The sequence below is a fragment of the Theobroma cacao genome, chromosome 6 (assembly GCF_053813885.1).
Source record: "Theobroma cacao isolate CCN51 chromosome 6, ASM5381388v1, whole genome shotgun sequence".
Taxonomy (NCBI): domain Eukaryota; kingdom Viridiplantae; phylum Streptophyta; class Magnoliopsida; order Malvales; family Malvaceae; genus Theobroma; species Theobroma cacao.
The window spans coordinates 11,158,225-11,171,764 of record NC_142644.1 but is presented as its reverse complement, the minus strand read 5'-3'; the positions used below and the strand labels follow the sequence as shown (position 1 = coordinate 11,171,764).

Below are 13,540 nucleotides of genomic sequence, written 5' to 3'. Positions count from 1 at the left end.
TAGGAAGTTCGGGGAATCGTTAAAAGATGATATTGCCCCTAATGGTACCATTAAGTCGATTAAGCTCGAACTAGTTCAAATAGGAATTTTAAGGTGAAATTAAGAGTTTCACAATTCAAGGATAACTCAAAATGGTAATTCGGACTTCAAGGATCAATTTGGAGTCAAACCGAAATTTTCACTATCTAGGGGCAAAATGGTCATTTGCCACTTGAGGATAAAATGGGAATTTTTAGAAAAGATTTTTTTTGGCCCCATTTGACTTATTGGAGTATGATTGGAGTATTGGAGTATGATTTGAAGTTTAGAAGTGACAAATTTTAATTTCGGTATAATTTAGAATATAGGGGCGAAATGGTAATTTTGCCACCCCAGGGGCAAATCGGTAAATTTTCACCCCCGACACTTGTCAAGACAAAGGGATTTTATTCATCATGGAAAAGGAGAAACATGAGAAATATGTGGTGGAAAATTAAAGAATTAAAAGTCAAATATTTTAAATTTTAACCAATAAGGAAATGCCATGTGTCATATTTTTATTTTTTTATTATTTCTTTATAAAATGGTAAAAAATTAGCCCATTTCTCCCATAGTGATCAGCCAAACCAGAAGAGAAGAGAAACCAAGGAAGAACAAACCCTAGGTGGGAAAAATCAAAGAGAAAGTGTTGGAATTCAAGGATTTGATCAAGCAAAGGTAAAATTTCTTTGATTTTGCTAGTGATTTACCTTACCCATGCATTTTCCCCTAATTTTCATGGTTAAATTACATGTTTTCATGATGAATTCATGGCTGGTGAAAATGGGTATGGAGAGAGAATGATCTTGGATTGGTTTGATTTTTAGGTATGTTAGTGTTTTTAGGTGATTAATGATGTGTAGCATGAAAACAAGTGAAGAAAACAACCAAAGGTTTGGTGCCCATCAATAGCCGAATTCTCTAAGTGAATAATGAGGAAGAATGGGATGTTAGTCTAGGTGATTTGATTAAGAAATAATAGTTTTTGGTGTAGGAATTAATGAATTATGGAGAGAAAATTAAGTAGGAAAAATCATGGAGTTAGTGTACCATTGTTGGCCGAAAGTTTCAAGAAGAAAAGCGAAGATAAAATTTGCCTAATTGTGTGTTAATTAGTTGTTCTTGGTGAATTGAGGGATTGGACAAGAAATGGAGTAAGTTGGAGTGAAATTGGACGCATTGGCCAATTTATCAGATGAAAAATTGACTTACTCCAATACCGGGTCTAGATGGCTACCCTTGCATTTTTCATTTCATATCATGCACATATATCGAGCCTGAAATAGCTTATGACTGTTAGACACAATTTAATTGGAATATGTGTCATGGATTATGGCTAGGTGGTGAGCCATTGGATACAGGTAAGGGACTATACCCGCGGGCTGAAAATAGGAGTATTTTTACTCTTAATATTGTGAGAAAACTTATTATCGTCTTAATTATCTATAGTAGTTTTATACAATTGTGTGATTTTATAGAAAATGGGTTTAAATGGTAAATTGCTACGTTTTACGAGCAATTGTGATTTTATAAAATGATTTTATAATTTTTTTGGAAAACTGAATACTGGTTTTGAAAATAGAGTAATTGGAGACTACCTGCTTGTGCTATAAACTGTGTTTTAAATTATATGGCTTATAGCAATATGTGAGCATGAATGGCAAAGTCGATATTTGTATCAAAATTATATATACTATGTATTCAGCCTTGAAAGGCTAGATTGCGATAAATTGCCATGTCATGCAGATAAGAATTTTATAAATCAGGTGGTAGATAAAATAATCCATAGTCACTGCAGTGGTGGGGGTTCCGTGGACCAGCCTATTAGAGGGGTACGGTAAACTCCTTTATATTCTCACCTTGGTCGTAGAGGCGCGTAAGGTATCTCCTGAGGTGGGCTTTCTGAGTGCACTTCACATGGAGCACTGTGTGAGAGTGAGACTCAACCAACGCCAAGGAACGGCTGTGTGTCAGATGCGAAAACATGTTTATGGGTATGGGACATTTAACAGCCTTAGCAGTCTCAGTGGGATAGCTTGATGAAGGTACTCGCGAGAATGATTTCGGCAGGAGCCAAGTTTTGTGAGATATATAAGCCATGTTGATTAATTGAGTAAACTGAATATTCATGTTATGAAACATATATTGGAAAAGAGTATTTTAATTCGTCTCCATTCACTAGCCTTTAGATAGTTTAGATGGTGTCTATTTACTCACCAGGATTATGTAATCATAATCTCACCCCTCTTCCTATCCATTTTTCAGGCTCAGGACAGTTTGTTGATAGTTGATTAAGACGAGAATTAATCTCGGAGTTGCATCCTAGAAAGTAAGGGTTCGTAGCCCTACACCTTCTTGGTCAGTTGGGGGCCCATGTGCTGTAAAAGTAATTTTACACTTCAGTTATCTAATTTAAAGTATGTATGAACGTATTTATCTTTTACACCATGTTTTTGGTGGGTTTCAGTATTTTTGAAGAAAAATGACTAAAATGCCCCTGTTAGCCAAAAAAAATATTTTATTGTTTTAATTTGGAAACTACTTATGATTTTCTTAAAATGTGAGATTTAATAACTGTCACTCACTAGGGAGATGAAGAAGGTGATGCTAAGCCTTGAGGGGTTTCGATCGGCATTCGGGGTAATGAGTGCCTATCGAGACGTCGCGACTGTTGTCACGAGCCCGATGGGAGTTTCGGGTCTTGACACTTACTCCAAATGGTGATTTTAGTACTAAAAGCGATTAGGAACTATCTCACCAAAGACAGCCTACTTGTTTACTAGGTAAGCTAATCTAGCACAAGAGTATACCACTTATGGTTTCATTCTTTTTATGGCGATTAATGCATAATTGGATTCCTGTAAAGTTACCGATGAAATCAAAAGGTTTTCAATTAGCTTCTAGGTGCCTTTGTTGTTAGTCAGAGGAGTCTATCATACATGTTATTTGGTGAGGTACAGTTGCACAACAAGTTTGGAATTATTTTGCAAAATTCTTTCAAATTTATGTTCATAATCCTCAAAATATGATACAGATCCTTATCTTGGTATTATTCTAGAGATTTCATTAAACCTTGTCATAATCGGATTTTATTGCCTTTACTAATCATGTGGTTCCTTTGGGTTGAGCGAAATGATGCTAAACATAGGGAACTTAAAATGTATCCAAAGTGATTTGGCAGATTATGATGATGCTAAGGCAGCTTTTTCAAGGTAACTTGTTAAGCAAATGACAATGGAAAGGAGACATTGACATTACAGAACATTGGGGATTCTGGTTTAGACAGGAGAAACATGGCCCACCAAAATTATCTATTGGACTCGACCATTGATAGGTGAATTTAAGCTAAATGTTGATGGTAGATCCAATGATGCATTTCAGAATGCTTTAGGGGGAGGGGTTCTTAGAGACCATTCAGGTAATTTAATTTTTGGCTTTTCAGAAAATTTTAGTCCACAGAATTCATTGCACGTGGAATTAATGGCACTTTATAGAGGCCTATGGTTATGCATCAAATATAATGTGTCACGAGTTTGGATAGAGATGGATGCGCAGATTGTAGTACAAATGATACAAGATAATCATAAAGGCTCATACAAAATTTGTTATTTTTTAGAGTTTATTAGAAAATGTTTGCAAGTCATGTCTTGTCGCATATCACATATTCATAGGGAAGGAAATCAAGTTGCTGACTTTTTGTCGAATTGCAATCATACTTATCAAAATCTCCAAGTCTTCTCACAAGCACAAGGTGAGCTCTGAGGTATCCTGCAATTAGACAAAAGAAATTTACCTTATGTTAGATTCAAATAAATGTAAAGGAGTAGTACTCCTAATTTATTTTTGCTATCGTTATTTTGTTAATTGTTTAGAATCTTGTAACATAGAAGCGTTTCAATTTTATGACTGCATTCATCAATATGCACGTAAAATGAAACATTCCATTTTATGTTCTTATTTAAATTCTTCTGAAACTCATGTAATTTTGGAGGTCCGATTATGTCCCCCTCTTTATTGTATCTTTATTTTTAATCAATAAAACTCAAACAAGGTAGTTGGGCCCTACGGGAATTTCCAACATTAAAAAAAAAACCTAGAACCTGTAGTACCCTGTGTTTTAATACGGTGGCTAATAAAGTTTACGGATACCAATTTAGGTTAAGTACCGAGTTAAAAGGGTAATTCAGAAGTGAACCTGTGAAATCTCGACCTCTATAGATACGTAACTAGAAGTAGACGCGATAATGCAGACCAGGGGTAATTTCATAATTTCTCTTGGTGAGCTCCTACGAGTGCGTTTTTTTGATGCTATTAAGATTTAAATAGGCCTAAAGAATGCATAAATGATGTTTATGATGGTAAATAAATAAGGAAAATAAAAATAATGATAATTTCCATGATAGGGGCAAAATGGTCATTTTGCATCTCGGGTCTAAATTTTTAAGTTTCGTGAACCCGAGTACCTTTAGACTATTATGGACTTTGTTTCGGTGTCAAAAGAGCAAAAAGGTTGCACAAAGGATGGGAGGAAGACAAAGCCACCATGTTAAGGGTATTTTGGTAATTTAAGTGAGAAATGGATAAACTTTAGATATAAATATCTAAAGCTCCAGCAATTTTCAGTAGCTTTCAGCCATTCTTCTTCTTTCCCATCTCACGTTTCTTCATCTCCATGGGAGCCTCCCATAAAGCTTTCATAACTTTCTCTCTCTAGCTTCAATTTTTAAGTTTTTGAGCACTTCTTCATGAAACCTTTTGTTCTCTTTCACTCTCTCACCTTAAAACCCTTAAAAAGTCTTTGTTTAGCACTTTCTCTCACTAGTTGGAAGTTTAGAGAGAGAAAAAAGGATTTTCCATGATAGCTTGAGTATTCTTGAGAAAGAATTTAACTACAAATCCACCAAAGTGAGTAATGAATGAGGATTGATTTTCGGTTGTTGATAATGGCTGGTAATTGGAGTTGTGAGTTGTTTTATTGTTGAGGCTTGCTTATTTATTTCGAGTGATACTAGAGTAGAGAGAATAGATAGCTAATCAAAAGGTAATTGGAAGCTAGTTAGGAATAACAAGTTGAGCTTGATTTAAGAAATAGCTTTTTGAAATGTATTTATGCAAATTGGGTTGGTAGTGATGTTGTGTGTGTGTGATAGGTTTCAACGAGGCCTCACATGTCCGTTTGAAGCAATAATCGAAGTTAGAATTGATTAAAGAATCAACAAGACCGGTGAGTGAACTTGTATTTCAAACTTGTTGTTGGAATGTGAATGTATTTGCACAAAACCTTTGAATGATTTTATCCCATTTTTCTTAGAAATGGTGCCTTGGGAACAAGCCCTTGATAAATTTTCTCTATGTGTGACATGTGGCTATTATGGATTCTTGTACTACATTATGTTAATATATATATATTGTTGTGCATTAATGGTTTATATTGTGTGATAATGATAACCGTGTTTGTGCACGATGTGGGGGGATGCACATGCCGGTGATAATAGTGGTGAGGGAGATAGATGATGATAGTGCCCATGTGCACAATGTGGGGGGATGTACACGATAGCAATGACTGTGCACGATGTGGGGGGATGCACACAATGACTCCGGCTATGTGCATGATGTGGGGGGATGCACATGAGCTAGGTGAGATGATGGTGGTATTAGTGTTTAATTATGTATATATGTATATGTATATGTTTGTAAAAGAAAAGTTCATGAATATAGTATATGGTTGTAATGCATGTGAAAATTTGGAATGTTGAACTTTGGAAATTTTTGAGTATTTCATGTTGAAATTAGCATGATGAATTTTGAGAATGCCCCATTTTCTTGCAAATTGAGTTTATTGCAGCACCAAATGGATTTTTAGTACAAAAGAGGTCCGTTTTATACTTAGGTGCCCTGTTTCTCGCTATAGTGAGAAACATTCTGTTTTGGCAGCCAGAAACTCACTGTAGCGAGAAACTCTCGGGTTCTAATGCAGTGCCTTCATTTTGATGAAGATTTTGACCACCTTTCTGTCCGAACTAGGAAAAGTAATAAACATAAAAGTTGTAGCCCTGCCTCTTAGCTTTCTAATGGTTTAAAAATCAGGTCAATGAACTTCTGTAAAGGGAGATATGCTATAAAAGTTAAAACACATGCAAACTAACACTGTTTCTCACTACAACGAGATACTTTCTATTTTGGCCGCCCGAATCTCACTACAGCGACAATGAATTTTGTAACAATGAGAAACTTGCTACCTTGCTTGATTTTGACCTACTTTTCACCTATTTAACTTCATGGATTGATCATGGGTTTGTGAAACACTATGAAGGTATTAATCAAGGTTTGAAATGAGAGGTTTTTAGTAAGAAATTAAATAAAGTGCATTGTTTTTGAAACAACTGCATCATGATTTCCAAATTCTTCCTATCGATTGCTTGTTCCCTTCTTATGTTCACTACTGAGTTTCATACTCATGTTTTTAAAATTCATGTTTTCAAATTTGAAGATAGGTGGGACCTAGATTGAGTCATATGCTCGCCTTCTTGGTAGGTACTATGGCATCTCCGTAATGGTACCTTCACTTAAAGTCACTTCACTGACAGTTGAAAGTTTTTTATCTGTGTACATGTATATGGAATGTAAACTACTAGGAGTTATGTTATAAATGAAGTATGTATATATTGGATTGATGATGATGCCTTATGGGATGACAATGAATGACAATACTTTGAGATAATACAAATATGAATATTCGATTGGTATAGATTATTACTAAAACATTCATCATTGAGAACTATAATATGTGGTTTTAGAAATGATGGTTGGAATTAATGATCGGGATTGCATAAATAGGCTTGCTTGGGCTTAGTAGGCTATGCCCATTGAGCCCATGCGTCGGGCATAGCCCGAAATTTGGGCTGTGACAGAACCTTCACAAGATGAGCACAAGGTATAATAATAAATCCTCTAGAAAAGTTGGATGCATGATAACTCTACTATATAGAATAATTTTGACACATTTTTGGGGCTTAAATAGCTAGGCCTCTGAGATTTTATGTTTGGATTTGAGTAATTTAGGTGTTTTCATACTAATCTTAGATTGCATGTTGATTTGTTAAATTAAGTTATTTTAGTTTAATTTACTTTCAGAAGAGTTAGTGTCAATTTCTCTCATGGTTATGTGCAGGATATGGGATGAGCAAGGTGAAATTGAGTTATGATAACACAAGTATGGTGAAGGTGTCACTCGCACATGTTACAGTAATTTAAAGATAACTTGAGCTACAGAAGTTCAATTGATGTGATTTTTTAATTCATTGGCAAGCTAAGAGAATGGGTTACAACTTTCATGTCTACCATTTCGCCTAGTTCAGACCAAATCATCATGAAAATCATGTCTGAAAATGATAGACAAATGCAGACTGCACACAAGGCAGCACCGTGATTGAGGCCCCTATGTTGAGTCACTCAAGGCTGTAGCACTTAAAAGACCAATGTCGTAGTGCTGAAAGCTTGTGACCGTGGTGCTGGGCTAGATAGGTGCATCATACTAAAGGGTGGGAGCATGGCACCGCGATCCTAGAAAAGGAACGTCGCGATGTAACCACAGCTTGTCATGGCACTGCGATGTAGACAAGTCAAGGCAACAGTGCCACTCGATTTCCAAATTTAAACTTTTGATGAAAAATTGGAAAATAAGGCACCCTTGCACATATTTAAGAGCCTGTTTTTAAAGCATTCAGAGAGAATACGATAATAACTTTTTTTGAGAGTTAGAGCTACAAATCAATCAAGAATTCAAGAGCAATTGAGAGAGTTTCAAGATTTACCAAGATTCAACATTCGTTTCCTTCTCTCCTATTGTGTTATTCTTATTTTCTTGTTTTGAATTCATGGCTAAATTTCTTTGGATAGTGTTTTATTTAGCTATTATGAACTAATTTGCTTATTTAGGATTATGGTGGATTTCAACATGTAGTTTGAATACTAGTTTTTCTATTATTTATCATGAATGGGTATTGTTTTACTTATTTAAATATTTCTTAATGACTTTAATTACTTGGCCAACAATTAATTGATTTATGAATCGAATAGAAACTTGACAAAGAGATTTTAAGTTAGACTAAGATTTGAATAGTGTATGTTCACATCACTTAGGTGATCTGATTCGTGATTCGGGTAGACATACGCCAATTGCCATGCATAGCCAAATTAGGACATTTGCTTAATGAACTTAAATTAATTGATTCCTATAGACATATAGTGAACTGATTAAGTTAGGAATTTGTTCAAGCATTTAGACAGAGACTTGTCCATAGCTTTGGATTCTAGGTTAGTAAAATCATCTAAGAAAGATAAATTACAAGAAAAGCTGGTATCAGATGAAATGTTGAATGAACCCATGATCCTAGGTCTCTAATCTACTATTTTGTTCAACGTATTTAGTTTTTGTTGGTTGATTGATTGTTCATTTTTTATTTTGTTTTTTATTAGCTTTTCAATTTTTGGTTAACTTAGTTAAGCCTAATTTGTTATATGATTTTAGTACTTAGTGAAACTTCAGAAACAAATCCTTGTGGGAACAATAATCTAGACTTACTATCAATATTACTTGTTCGATACGTATGCTTGTGTCTGCAAAATTAACAATAATATTTTGGCGTCGCTACCAACGACTTTGTTTTCTTCATTATTTGCTAATATTAATATTGTATAGATTAGTCTTAATTTAAGTTTTATTTCTTTGATTTGCAAGTGTGCTCAGTCATTGTATGAGAAGAGCCAACAACTTGGAGATTATCCCGTGTGATCCATAAATTAAGAGAATATTTTGCAGACTTTAATGAGAGAATCAACAAGATGTTGCTCCAATAAATACAATAGTTGATCAACAAGGTGAACAGCAAATCCAAAAGTGCGTAGTAGTTGAAAATCATTACTTAAGGGATTATGCAATTCCTTTGGTACAAGGGATTATGCTATTCCTTTGGTACAAGGAATTCCATCAAGCATTCGAAGGCCAGCTATTTAAGCAAACAATTTTGAGATCAAGCCAGCTATCATCACCATGATTCAAACCTCAATTCAGTTTGGAGGCCTTCCAAATGATGATCCTAATGGCCATATATCAAACTTCTTGGAGATTTGTAACACTGTAAAAAATAATCATGTCACAGATGATTCAACTCGTTTGAGTGTTTTTCCTTTATCATTGAGGGATAAAGCTAAAGCATGGTTGAATGCTCCTAGCTGGCTCAATAACTACATGGGATGGTCTTTCTTAGAAGTTCCTTGCTAAGTTTTTTCCTTTGACTAAGATAGTGAAATGAGGAATGATATCACATCATTCATGCAGCAAGATTCTCAATCATTGTATGAAGCTTGGGAAAGATACAAAAAATTACTTTGACGTTGTCCTCATCATGGTCTTCCAAAGTGGCTTCAAGTGCACACTTTTTACAATGGTTTAAATGGGTAGGTCCGAACTACCATTAATGCCACTGTAGGAGCAGCTTTAATGGCTAAATCAATTGATGAGGCATACAATTTGTTGGAATTGATGTTTGCAAATAACTAACAGTGGCCATTAGAGAGATGAATGCATAGGAGAGTAGTTGGAATTCATGATGTGGATGTTTTTCGGCATTATATGCACAAGTAGTAGTTTTAACTAAAACTCTTGGATCTTTTGGTACTAACTCCATCCAAAGTCCTTTTCATAGCTTGTGAATAATGTGGAGATAACCATGCAAGTCATTAATGTCCAAGCTCAATAGAAACAATGCAATTTATGGGGAATAGACAGCAAAATAACCTTTACTCCAACACAAACAACCTAGGGTGGAGAAATCATCCAAATTTCTCTTGGGCTAATAATCAAGGATCTTCCTCCACTTCAAGGCCAAATGCATGTTCGGGATTGCAACAACAAGTTAAAGCACCTATCTTAGAAAAAAAGCCAACAGTGGAAGATTTACTAAGGCAATACAGACACAGAATGATAGCATTATACAAAGCCACACAGCTCTCATTCAGAGTCAAGCATCATCAATTTGAAACCTTAAGACTCAGGTTGGTCAACTTGCTAATTTATTAAACGATTAAACTCCAGGAACACTGCCTAATGATATAAAGGTGAATCCAAGGAGAGAAGGTAAGGAACAAGTTACGGCAATCACCTTGAGGAGCGAAAAAGAGATTGACAATAGTGTTAGGCAAGCTACTTTTCAAGATAAGCTTGTTGAGAATGAAATAGTGATTGAGATAGCTGACAAGCAAATTCAAGAGAAGGAAGCAAAGACAACTTTACCACCATCACCTTTTCCTCAGTGCCTTTAGCAATAAAAGCTTGATAAGCACTTCCAAAAATTTATTGAGGTATTTAAAAAGCTTCACATAAACATTGCTTTTGCAGAAGCATTAAAGTAAATGCCATCATATGTGAAGTTTCTAAAAGAAATATTAACAAAGAAGAGGAAACTCGAGGACTTTGAGACAACTACAATCAGTGAAGAGTGTAGCGTAATAATCCAAAACAAGCTTCCACCAAAGCTTAAGGACCTAGGGAGCTTTTTTATCCCTTGCTTAATTAGTAATTTTAATTTTTTGAAAGCTTTGTTTGATTTAGGTGCTAGTGTCTCAATAATGACTTTGTTTGTTGCTATGAGAATTGGACTAATGGAGATTCAACTAACTACAATCACTGTAGTTAGCAGACAGAACAATAAGGCACCCTTGTGGGATTATAGAAGATGTCTTGGTTAAAGTAGGGAAACTATACATTCTAATGGACTTCATAGTACTCGAAATGGAGGATGATCAAGAGGTTTCGATCATACTAGGACATCCATTCTTTCCCACTGTAGGTGCAATCATTGATGTCAAGGAAGGTAGAATCACTTTCAAAATTGGTGAGGTGGTAGTTGAATTTACTATTTTTAATGCATCTAAATAGCGTTCCTGCTCAACTCATTGCTATAAAAGTGGACTTAGCCAATGAAGGTAAAGGGAATCCAACTCCACTTACAAGTAATGACAGTGATTTTGAGGTTGGATAGCATGTAATACTCTCTAATTCATGCCTCCATCTTTTATCATGATAACTTCAACCATATTGGTGGCAAACCTTTAAGGTGGTAAAAGTTTTGTCTTATGGCTGCATTGAAATTTTTAGTATACTTATTGAAGCATTTAAGGCAATGAAACAAAGCCTCAAGCATTGTTGCAGTGATGAAGAAGTGAAAAAAAAGGGTATCATAGTTACGCTAATGACAGTAAAAAAGTGCTTCTTGGGAAGCGAACCAAGCCATATCTTTTTTTAAGTTGAGTTATTTTAGTTAGTTGTGTTTTTTTATGTAAAAAAGTATTAAAACCTCTATCTACCTTGTTTGTTGAGTTTGCATGTTTGTAAAAAATGAAGATAATAAGGAAGAAAATTAGAGCTTTCAACGCATTGTCACCATTGATAGGGGAGTCTTTTTTTCTTATTCTTTTTAGCTTTTCACATTGACAACAATGTGCAATTTATGTTTGGGAGAAGGTTTTATTATTAGTAATTTTGGTGATATTTTAGGTTAGTTTATTTTCATTAAATTTTTTTATGCACGCGTATTTGCATTTGAACTAGATTTATTATGCTAGTTTCGTTTAATTTACCTATCCAACGATGAGAACTTAGTTTCATTCCTATTTTGATTCTTCGGAACATGTGAATATTGTTTCAGTGTTATGTAAATTCTTATGCTAAGCTTTATCGTTAAGATGGAATTTCTACATTTTAAGCGCCATGTCTTTTGCTTATATTCATTGTATAAATTTAGAGAAGGTTTATGTGAATGTGAAAGTTTTCAATTTTGTATTAAGTTCTAGAGTTTGTTTGATTCTCTCTTAAGGTGAAATTCTAGGCTACACTTAGTTAAGGAAATGATTTAGGCTATTTTTGGACCAATGGAGCCCTTTGTAGCCTTCATTTACATAAATTATCCCTAGTTTCCCCCTTTGAGCCTAATGACATATTTTCTTTGTTCGAACACTTAATTTTTAGCTTAGACCCTTACATTAATGTTTTCAACCATTAGTGCATCCTTCATTCCTAAATGCATAAGTCAATTTAGGCAGTGTTATGAGCTACATAGTGACAGAGGTAGTCAAGATGAAAAATGAAGAAACGTTCAAAATATGATTGTATTCATCTCACTACCCAATAAAAGAAATAAATTTGGGAGTGTGAAATTGAAAAAAAGAAAAAAAGAAAGAAAGAATAAGGAAAAAAAAAGATGAAGTGATGAACAAAAGAAAAGTCTTGATGAAAAGGGATATATTAAGTGAAGGAAAATAAAGTTTTTACTAAGTCCTAGATTGACTATGTGCTTAGGGTGATCGTAGCCATACATTACAAGCTAATTAAAGTCTTATTGATCCTTGATTTAGTGTTAGTCTACATTAGTGGAGAAAGAGATGAAAAACAAATTTATGAAATTTAATTATTAATTTGAATTTTGCATGAATATAAACTTATTTGGATTGTACAATGTCTACGTGATAAATTGCACACACATGAAAATTCACTTAACGGTAAGCTTGCATTTGAATTAAGACATTAACTTGAATAATATTTGTATGTGGATTAGAGTTATGAATATGGAGGAACTTTTGAGGATATTAAAGGTAATTAATAAAATAGTGCAACTAAACTCTAGCTAAATGTTTTCATGTTTGGGTTATTACATATAATTCTTTGTTTTGCTCGAGGACTAGCAAAATTTTAACTTTAGGGGTGTGATAACTCTACTATATAGAGCACTTTTGACACATTTTAAGTGCTTAAGTGGCTAGGTCTTTCAGATTTTATGCTTGGATTTGAGTAATTTAGGTGTTTTTCATAGTAAAGTTAGATTACATGTTGAATAGCTAAATTAATTTGTTTTAGCTTAATTTTACTTAATTTTAGTTTAATTTACTTTAAAAAGAGTTAATGTCGATTTCTCTCATGGTTATGTGCAGGATATGTGATAAGCAAGGTGATATTGAGTTATGATAGCACAAGTATGGCGAAGGTGTCACTCATACATGCTGCGATAATTTAAAGAAAACTTGAGCTGCATAAGTCCAATTGAGGTCATTTTTTAATTAATTAGAAAGCTAATAGAGTAGGCTACAACTTTTATGTTTACCACTTTGCCCAGTTCTAACCAAATCGAGGTGAAAATCACGTTCGAAAATGATAGACAGATGCAAATTGCACATAAGGCAACATGGTGATTAAGGTTGAGGTGTTGAGTCACTCAAGGCTACGACGCTAAAGGGACCACCGCTGCAGCAGTAAAAGCTTGTGGCTGAGGCACTGGGCTAGATGGGTGCATCATACTAAAGGCCAGAGCATAATGCCGCGACATCAAAAAAAGAGCACCACAGCTCTGCCACAGCTTCTAACAGAGCCGTGGCACCACCCCGATTTCCAAAATTAAACTTTTGACAGAAAATTGGAAAGTAGGGCACCCTTGCACATGTTTAAGAGCCTTTTTGAGAGCATTATAGA

General features: G+C 34.7%; 1 non-coding gene across 1 annotated transcript; it reads right to left on the bottom strand.

Moving 5' to 3' along the window:
• Positions 1-9,325: 9,325 nt before the first annotated feature.
• LOC148762087 (small nucleolar RNA R71) lies at positions 9,326-9,432 on the bottom strand. Its single transcript, XR_016027297.1, has one exon. It is a non-coding gene; the product is annotated as a small nucleolar RNA R71 (small nucleolar RNA).
• Positions 9,433-13,540: the final 4,108 nt, after the last annotated feature.